This window comes from Phodopus roborovskii, unplaced genomic scaffold (assembly GCF_943737965.1).
Source record: "Phodopus roborovskii unplaced genomic scaffold, PHOROB, whole genome shotgun sequence".
In the NCBI taxonomy this organism is placed as follows: domain Eukaryota; kingdom Metazoa; phylum Chordata; class Mammalia; order Rodentia; family Cricetidae; genus Phodopus; species Phodopus roborovskii.
The window spans coordinates 23,059-30,744 of record NW_026125018.1 but is presented as its reverse complement, the minus strand read 5'-3'; positions in this window follow the sequence as shown (position 1 = coordinate 30,744).

The window sequence follows — 7,686 nt, the reverse complement described above, 5'->3', positions numbered from 1 at the left end:
TGACTATGCCTAGAATTGACTAAAACCCAAGTGTCTGGGCACACCTGTGAGGATGTCTCTCTCTCTCTCTCTCTCTCTCTCTCTCTCTCTGTGTGTGTGTGTGTGTGTGTGTGTTTCTCTCTCCCCCTCTTCCTTCCTCCTTCTCCCTCCCTCCCTCCCTCTCTCTCTCTCTCTCTCTGTGTTTCTCTCTCCCCCCTCTCCCTCCCTCTTTCTCTCTCCCTCCCTCCCTCCCTTCTTCCCTCCCTCCCTCCCTCTCTCTGTCTTTCTCTGAGACAGTGTTTCCCTGTGTAGCTCTGGATGTCCCTGAAGTCCTCTGTGGACCAGGCTGGCCTTGATCTCACAGAGATCCCCTGCCTCTGCCTCCATAGTGCTGGGATTAAAGGTGTGCACTGCTGTTGCTGGGCTCAGGGATTCTTTCCTTAGATCTCTTTTTAATGCAGATCTTTTGAGGGGGAAGAGCCACCTTTTCTCTGGGCCAAGTCTTCTGTTGGCAGCCTGTGTAAGGACACTGAAGAAGGAAGTGCCTCTCTGTGTCCGCCTGCTGGCAAGTCTAATCCTCCACTGGTATTAGAGCCTACTTCTTGGTGTTTGCTGAGACTTCTAACCACATGGACTGAGCTACTACTGGGTTCTTGGACCTTCCATTTGTAAACAGCCATCGTTGGGCTAACTGGACCACAGGCTGTGAGCCACTCTAATAAGTCCCCTTTATTCACATTCCATCAGTTCTGTTCCTCTAGAGAACCCTCACTGATACATCATCCTTGTTCCATTTTAGAAGAATAGACTCTGTGTCCTTGTTATAGAAAGGCAAGGGCTGTGGAGTAATGGGGGAACCACTCTGTGGGCCTGGACAGACCCTGGGGTTCAGTTAATACTCCTCAGAAAGGAAATACTGGACCAGCAGGATGTAGGCCTGAAGGTCCATTGATGGCCACTAGATGGCAGGGCAGCCTATGCAGTGGGGATGCTAGCATAGAAAACTGGGAGGGATTAGAAGTCTACCTTCAGCTACCCAGAGAATTGGGTGCATTAGGTTGGTGGTGGCTATAGAGGGTGAGGCTAAAATGTAGGCCCTGGTCAGGGTCTGGAGCAAGACCCAACTGATATTGAGAACGCAGCAGGAGTGCATCCTGGTCCAGACTGTGCTCCCCAGAGAATGAGAAGGCTTGAAGGACCCTCCCCACCGGACCCTGGTATGATCCCTTCCACCTGGATTGCTATAAGCAGGCTGTGGGTGGCAGGTCTTACTGCCCCACCCACAGCCTTCTCCAGCAAAGCCCCTTAAACACTGAAACATATCTGCCCATGTGTGAGAGAAGCATGCCTTCACTGGTGCCCATGTGTGAATGAGGCATGCCCAGGGAGGTAGGGGACAAGGAGATGAGTAGATGGGTGGTGAGGAGATTGGTAGATGGCTAGATAGATGGGAGGGTGGTGGACAGACAGACAGATGGGAGGGTGGGTGGTAGGTAGATAGCAGGAGGGTGGTGTGGGAAGGCAGGTAAGTATGTGTGTGGATAGGAGGGTAAAGGACAGGAAAGAGTAAGAGGTAGTGGTGACAGCTCTCATTTACACTCCCTCATGAATAGCACAATCTCCCTATATATGCCTTCCTTCTCTCTCATAAACTAGACAGAGAAAACAGGTGCCCTGCAGCTGGTGTGTGAAGAGCCCATCATAGCTCTGACTGGTTTGGACATACCCTTCCCGTCCCAGGTGTTCCCCCTCCTGAGGGCCTCTGGCTCCCCTGTACCCCATCCTTCTTAGCAGACTCAACCTGGGCAAGTTGCAAAGCCCCTGGTGGAGGGCGTGATGTAACTGGTGCATATAGTCAGTTTCCATTGTAGTCTGGAAACTGTACATGGCACAGAGGATGTGCTCTAGAGTGGCCTCTGCATGGACCTTGTTCCACTGGGGCAGCTGACGATTCTGGAATAGCTCATGACATGGGGTTTAGCACATAGGAGAAAATGTCCACAGCACCACAGGGGTAACTGTCACCCACACAGAGACCAGGTCCCAGTGACCCCAGCCTCAGGACCCCAGGTCTCAGAAGCCTGGCAGGGTACAGAAGGACTGGGGGGGTACACTCTCAGCCAGCTTTCGCCATTTCAGTTCAGTCTGGCTTTTGTTTCACACTCGGAAGAGCTGCACTTAGCCCCACTGGAAGCCCTCCTTGGTTGGGAGATACTGAGCCCTACCCTTCTGGGAAGGCGAGCCCTCTGCTGCCTACTACCCCATGTCTAGCAGAGCTCTAGCACTACCAGCACTGTCTATGACTAATCTAGTGTCTGATCTACTTTCTGGTAGGTCTTGACTATCGCACCCATTTCAGATGAAGCAAGGCTCAGCCCGAAGAATGAGTGTCCTAGATCCCCGGTATAGTCAGCACTTGAACTCAGAATGACACTGCCATAACTATATTCCCATAGCTGGCAAGGCAGCCTGTAGATGACCTGACCTGAGTCTGGCTGTCTATGCCTCACCTCATATGTCACGTTCTGCTGCAGCTAGTGTCGGCACCAGGAAAGATCAAGCTGCTCACTGAACATGACCGAGATCTGAGTCGGGGTCCCACAGGCCTGCAGCAGGCCCAGGCCCCAGGTTCTCTGGAGCTGACAACAACAGAAAGATGAGCCAGAGGCCTGCTGGGAGGCCCAGAATGAGGACCCTAGGCAAGAGCCCACCAGAGAGCCAGCACGTACCTGACCTAGCGAGGGCAGCTGGGCAGCTCTCCCAGGCCACACAGTTGGTAGAGGACCTCTCAGCCAGGTGACCTCCAGAATCATAGGCGAGCCTCTGTCTCTTGATTGCTGAACCTGCACGAGGGAGGAACAGAGGTAAGGCTGTCACCGCCTCTAAGGGGGAGATGCTGGCTAGATTGTGGTTGCCCTCATCTTCCCTGGAGAGGAAGTGGGGATTACAGGGGCTTCTGCACTCCTTGTAGGAGTCCAGAGCCCCCTACTGGGAAACTGGGAAAAGCCCCTCCGTTGATGACAGACAGCCTCTTCTGGGCTCTGTGTCCTGCCCTACCATCATCCAGCCTCTTCCTTTGGAAGCTCCTCTTAGCTCTGGCCTCAGGGCCTTTGTGCTCAATGTCCTATGGCTCAAGTCCCTGAGGCCCTTGGGTGATGGCCTTGTCTCCCAGGAAGGTATCGCTCCCGGGATACTTGCTCCATGATGCTTTTCACAACTGAGTATAAAAAGAATCCCACTCACCTGCTTGCATTCTGCTGGCCTAATATACTGCTGCTCACTGGTGATAAGAGGAGGCTCAGGGACACCATACAAGTTCAAGGATACCACTCCAGCCACCCCACTCAGCCCTCCCTGGGGTACCTTAGGTATGCAAATTATCATACAAATGATCTCAGAGCCTCTTGAGAACCATCTTCTTCATTAAATTTCAGAGCATATGCCTTTAATCCCAGCACTTGGGAGGGACAGGCAGGTGGACCTCTGTGGGTTTGAGGTCAGCCTGGAATACAGAGCGAGTTCCAGGCCATCAAGGCTATCACATAGAGAAACCCAGTCTTGAAAAACCAAAAGAAAAAAAAAAGAAAGAAAGGAAAGGAAAAAGGAAGGAAGGAAGGAAGGAAGGAAGGAAGGAAGGAAGGAAGGAAGAGGGAAAGGAAAAAAACAAATCCAGAGTCTGCAGATGCAGAAAGTGGGCCTAGGGCTCCAACGCTGGCACACAGTAGGCGTGGCTGAAAGAGCAATTGAGTAGAGGGCCCTCCAGGTCCCCAGCCAGGCATCTGTGGTTCTGCAGAGTGCTCCCTGCTAAACAGGGCCTCCCACCTCCCCCCACCTATGGGCCCAAGCCTGAGGCTCAGGGAGACCTTGTACAACAGCTGCATCCTGGGGGAGTGGCTAAAGACAGACAGTGGCGCACTGGCAGTGACCCCAGGAGTGACAGCAGCTGTCTCTCTGTGCTTCAGCCTCTGGGTTCTGAAAACAGGGTTTGGAGGAAGAATGGATGTGCACATCAGCTGTGCTTGTCATCAGGGACTGGAAGCCAGGTCCTCTGGCTCCACTTATGGACACTCTGCATCTGACTGACTCCCATCAGGCACCCGAGCAAGGTGCCCTCAGACCCCCAGGGTCTCCTGCCAGTCCTGCTGCCTAGCTTGTCTTTATTGCCCCAGGCCACAGCCAGGTCACCATGGTGGCTGCCTCTAGAGTACTCGGAGGAGAGGTGGAGGCTGCAGAGGCGCGGCAGGGACAGAGGCAGTTGTTGGGAGAGCTCCACTGTGGGGGAGATGAGTAGAGGGTAGCAGTGAGGTCATAGCTGTGTGTTAAGGTCATGGCATGAGCCTGGTTCAGGACTCAGCTGATAACAAAGCCATTCAAGCAGGTGGCCACATTCTCACCTACCCTATAGAACCTGGAAGCCACACATTTGGTCACAATGTCACTTAAAGCAACTCTGTTCTCTTTTCCTCCTATCCCAATCACACTGGGCAGCCAACCTGCACCAACCCAGAGTCTCCTCTGAGCCCTGCCTGGGCCTCAGGCCATGCCACTGTTCCTTGAGGCCAACAGAGCACCACATCCAAGCCTTGGCCTTCAGAGGTCTGTGGCCACTTCCTCTCCTGACCCCCAAGTAGTCACTGTGGAGCACACCCTAGCTGGTTGTTGATGGCTTCAAATCAGGCTTCCGGTGACAGCCAGAGGGTACTAAGATCAGTAGAGATTGGGGAGATCCAAAGCCCCTCCCCTTAGTGGTTGCTGACCTTGAAACCATGAGCCTTCCAGGGGCCTCCCTGCTGCTCCTTGAACCATTTTAGGCCACTGGGTTTCATACAGGAAAGGTTTATTATTATTATTATTATCATTATTATTATTATTACTATTAATTTGTATGTGCACATGAACATATGTACTTTACTGCATGTGTGTGAGAGATTGTCTCCCTCAGCATGTGACAGCTCAGGCTGTCAGGGTTAATGACAAGTGCTTTACCCACCATGCCGCTCATTGGCCCTAATTTGCTTTAGTTGTTAATTTGGTTTACTTGAGACAAGGTTTTATGTAGCTGAGAATGACCCTGAACTCCTGACCTTCTGGCCTTTACTTCCTAGGAGTTGAGATTTCAGTCATGCCCCCCCCACACACACATACACACTGTTTTTAAGGTGCTGGGGATCAGATGCACTCTACCAACCCGGCTTCAGCCCCACCTTCTCTGTGACTTTGCTGACATGGGGGTTTCTAGTTCTCTGCCTTTTCCCTCTGAGGGCTAAGCCTTGACTATCTTGTTCCCTGGGGATTCTCTAGAGTCTAGAATATAGAGTCTAGAATAGCACCAAGGACAGCAGGCACTCACCCATGGCAAGTGAGAGCATGCCTAACCCCATGCCTCCTGCTCCTCAGCCCCTTACCCTGAAGAGGGACATTCCCCAGGAGCTCTGAGAGGGCCCTAGAGAGACTCCCATTGAGTGCCACCCCCTACCTTCCCACTGCATCACCTGGAACAGGATGTGGGTGCCTTGTGTTCTCTGGAAGACAGTCCTCAGGGCCAGCCCTGTGGGAAAGGTGCTGAGCTGGAAGAGAAAGGGATAACCAGTCCATGGCCTCTTAGAGCCCAGCCACACACCAGCCTGGGGCAGTCAGGTCCAGAAAGGAAAAGAAGCTGCATGTGGTCAGAACCACATGCTAAATACATCTTAAATGTGAGCAGGCAGCAGAGAGGGAGAGGGTGGGGTAGCAGAGACTCTAGCCTGTATGGGCTGACAGGTCCGCATCTGCAGGCTGCACTTCCTCCCTGCCATCCCCATCTAGCCTGTCCCAGCCAGGGGCTTCTGGCCAGTTCTCAGAGTCATCCCCACTCCAGGTACTTAGTATAGGATACTCTTTCCCCAGACAAGCTTAGGTTTAGCTCAAGTGTCCCCTCCTCAGGTGATACCTCCTGACCCCATCATCACATATGATTTCTTTATGTGGCTTTTGTCACCTGCCTCAACTAGATCACATATTCAATGACAGTCAGGGTCCATTAGTTCTGTCCTGTGCTGTATCCCACCTTCTTTCTGGAACAATGCCTAGGATTAGAAGATGATCGATAAGGAATGAAGAGACATAGCTGAGGTCCCTTCCAGCCAATTTGCCCCCTGCAGAGAAGCACAGCTCTTTTCTAAGGACCTGTGCACCTGGGAGGGGGGTCTTTTGCAGCAGGATGACACTGGCTAGACCATCCTTAGCAGTCAGTAAGCTGGTACTGACATGGAAATGGGATTCTTCCATCTCTAGGACAAAGGTGCTTTGGGTCTCATCCTTGGAAAAGTGTAGCAAAGAAGCCTTCAGATTTCAGCCAGATGGTGCTTGGCTCCAGACCGCTCCCAGAGCCCCATTAAAGGGACCTACAGCTTCCTGAGATGAGCAGACTGATAAAGGCTCCTGAGTTTAGACAGGCCCTGGGCTTCAACAACAGCTAACAAGGATCTAGTTGTGGTATCGCTTGGGACCACAGAGGGCAGTGTTGCATAAGGACAATGCTCAGAGTGGTTAGACAGGCTCCAGGCTGACTCTCCTAGTTATGCGTTGACTTAGTGACAGTTAGATCCTTGGCTTAAGATTATTATGGTTAAGGATAAGGATACTTGCTTTTTTTTTTTTATGGAATAGCATGAAAATTGTATGAAATGATGTGCTATCTTCTGGGCTGGTAGAGTGATTCTGTCACTTAGTGTATCTAGCCTCCCAGGGAAGAGCCCTATAAAGGTTTGGGGGGAAAGGGACAAGAATTGGTGTTCATATTTTGGGGTCAATATTTTCCTCATTCCCCTCCAAGTCTAGCTGTTATTACTGGGTGAAGAGCACTGGCTATACTTTCAGGGACTTGGGTTTGACTTCCAAGCACTCTTAGCACCTCATATCTGTCAGTAACTCTGGTCCCTGAGAACCCATGGCCTTTTCTGGCTTCTGAAGGCACCAAACATTATATGATGTCCAGATATACATCATATGTTGCAAGCAAAACACCCACAACACACACAAATAATAAGAGACAATAAGAACCAGAATGGCCCTTTTCAATAAGCGGAGAGGCAGGTTGGCATGTTCAAGCTAAGCCTCACCTGGTACAAACAATCCAAAAGACACAAAGAAGGATGTTCTGTGACTGACTGCATGGACATGTCAGGGTAGCAATGTGAGGATTTTTAAAGAAATTTAGTGATGAAAAATGAAAGGGAAAATCTAGGCAGTGGGCATAGAGGAGGGTGATGAAAATTTAACTCAGTTTTGTATTTGAAAAATTTCATAGGAATATGTTGGGGGCTGGAGAGATGGCTCAGCAGCAAAGAATGCATACTGCTCTTCCATAGGACCCAGGTTCAGTTCCCTGTAGAGTAGCTTTTAGCCTGTTACTCCAGCTCTGCAGATAGATATACAGATATACACATACACATAAAAATTTAAAACAATAATAAAAAAGTAAGGTTACAAACAGAAGTAGAAGATTCCAGATCTTGAGTTGGCCTTCAGATTGATTTGGCCTACAACCTGACTTTGAAAAGAAAATTTTACTTTGGGGGATGAGAGGGTATATGTGCATGAGTGTGCATGTGTGTAGTGACTAATGTCAAATGTTTTCCTCACTCATTTTTCACCTTGTTTTTTGAGACAAGGTCTTTCACCAAACATGGAGCTTGTTGATTGACCCAACTAGCTGTCCAGTGAGAT